The following is a 2,361-nucleotide window of genomic DNA, read 5'->3' as shown; positions in this document are numbered from 1 at the left end:
GGAGTTGGGGATGGGGGGTGGGGTTTGTAGGGGCGGGGGGGAGCTTTGATGGGTGGGGGTTGGAGGGGAGGGGGGTTGGCGTGAGTAGAGGGGTGCTGGGGGAGGGATCTCAGGTGGAGGGGTTGTGGATGGGGAGGTCTGGAGGGGAGGGTTTCTGATGGGAGTATTCTGGATGGAGGTGTTCTGGATAGGTTCCGATGTGGGGGGGGGGTCTTGGATGGAAGGGTTTGGATAGGGAGTTCTCAATGGGGGGGTTCTGATTTGAAGAGTCCTGGAGAGGGGATCCTAGATGGAGGGTTCTGTGTGGGGGTCCCCCTTTGGGCAGAGTGGGAACCCCCATGACAGACCCAGCACTGCTCTCCCTATCTGCTTCTGGAACTTTCTGTCATTTTATTGCATTATCAGAAACAGAACAAAAACACTGAAAATGCCACTCAGAGCAGCAGCTGCTGAGCTCCCAGTGCTGAGCACTGTACCTTTATTTGTATGCCAGTATGATACTGAGCACAAGGCACAGAGTGTAACTACATACCTCTGTATCTCTGTACATCTGTACATCTCTGTATCTGCATATTGACATATCTATATATATGTATATGTATATCTATACATCTGTGCCTTACTGGTGATCAGCTAAGATGATATGTCTCGCAAAAGAAGGGAAGGGAAGGGATGGGAAATCGGAAGGGAGAGGAGAGGAGAGGAGAGGAGAGGAGAGGAGAGGAGCAATAAATACAAGCGTTATAATTAAATAATGCCTTTAGTTTTGTCTAATGAAGAGTGAGTAAATAAAGGGCATCGTAACTGGAGCTTCAATGAGGAAAAAGAAAGAAGAACAAACTTCTTATTGTCATCCAACGAGCATCAAACAGCAAGAAGTCTGGAGCTGAGTTCTTCTGGTCACTTTGATGTCTGTTGTGGTCTCTTTTCATACTTAGTTCTAAGCACTCCTGGTTATGTCCTACCTGCAGAACTCTGAACTGCAGCTTAGGCACTGGGGTGAGGGATTGGGCCTGGGGATTGGGGCAAGGGCTGCAGCCATTGGTGCAGTGCAGTGCAAGGAAATGCAACCATGCAGATTGGGAGTAGTGCAGGAGCTCCAAAGCAATGGGAGACAACATCGTGTAATAGGGAATGCATTTTGCTGAGCCACCCATTGGGTGCTGCTGCAGCATCTGTGCAAGGAGTGAAGCCAAAAGAGCACTGAAAAGAAAAGTACAACCACAGAGGGCTGCTTGCAGATGTTTGCTGGCATCCCTGCTTGTCCTGTGTCCTGCAGCCAGAGAGGGGAGCTCTGCCCATCCCTCCCTATGCCATGCACAGCGGGATGGAGAAATTCGGAACCAGAGCCAAATGGCTGCACTGGGAGTGAGCGGGTTCTCCAGTTTCAGTTTGGTTCTGTCCTTGATAGTGTTTGTGTCACAGGGGGAGCACACAGGCTCTGGTGGCCCTTCACATCCAGCAGAGATATGCAAAAATAACCCAACAGGAAAGCTCCAATGAGTTTGCCCAGGAGCTGCAGGTGCACAGCTGTCCTCACTGCTCCTCTTTCAGCCCAGCCCTGTGGAGCCCTCTGAGAATCAGATTATACAGATGAAACCCTGTGTTTTGCATTTTCCTTTGGACTCACATCTGCTTGTTAGCTGCCTCAGGGCCCGCTCCTTGCTCACGTGCAACTCTGTTTCTCATGCACAGAGTATGCCACAAACTGCAGCTTAACCCAGGTTAGGTCCGTCAGGATAGGAGCAGAAGAAAGCTGCTCCAAAAACAAGTAGCTGGAATGGTGGCACTTTGTCATTAGCCTCACATCTGTCAAAACAAAGGTCAGTCACCATACTGGGCTCTTACACATCACAGCCCTTATCAGTCTGAACTAGAGCATCTCCATCACTATCCCTTTTATTTAGGAGTGTAACTCCTTACGTAGCTGGAAAAGTGTGCTCAGCCCATTCCTCTGACCCAGCAACTCTCAGAGCTCTGAGACTGTGTGTATTAGGAACCATTTCTTCTGAGAAGCAGCAGTCAGGCACTGGCACAAGGACTGATAGGGTCACCACCCCTGGAAGTGTTCTAGAACCATAGAGATGTGACACAGAAGGATGTGGTCAGTGGACACAGTGAGGGTGGTCTGGGCTTTGGCCTGGGGATCTGAGAGGTCTTTTCCAACCTCCATGAGTCGATGATTCTGTTATCATTTCTTTGGTTATTGAGTTGTGATCAGGTTTTGCACATTGGCCTCGGACACTTCTATGTGCTGCAGGTGGTCCTTGGGGCCCTGACCCCTCTGCACATTGAGTGCCACAGTACTGGCTGCAGTGTTCCTCTGCTTCTCCCTTCCATGTTAGCTCTAGGGTGGGAAAA

The sequence above is a fragment of the Centrocercus urophasianus genome, unplaced genomic scaffold (genome assembly GCF_019232065.1).
Source record: "Centrocercus urophasianus isolate 14NV4802_14NV808 unplaced genomic scaffold, USGS_Curo_1.0 seq_40, whole genome shotgun sequence".
Lineage (NCBI taxonomy): Eukaryota > Metazoa > Chordata > Aves > Galliformes > Phasianidae > Centrocercus > Centrocercus urophasianus.
Note: the sequence above shows the minus strand (reverse complement) of the source record.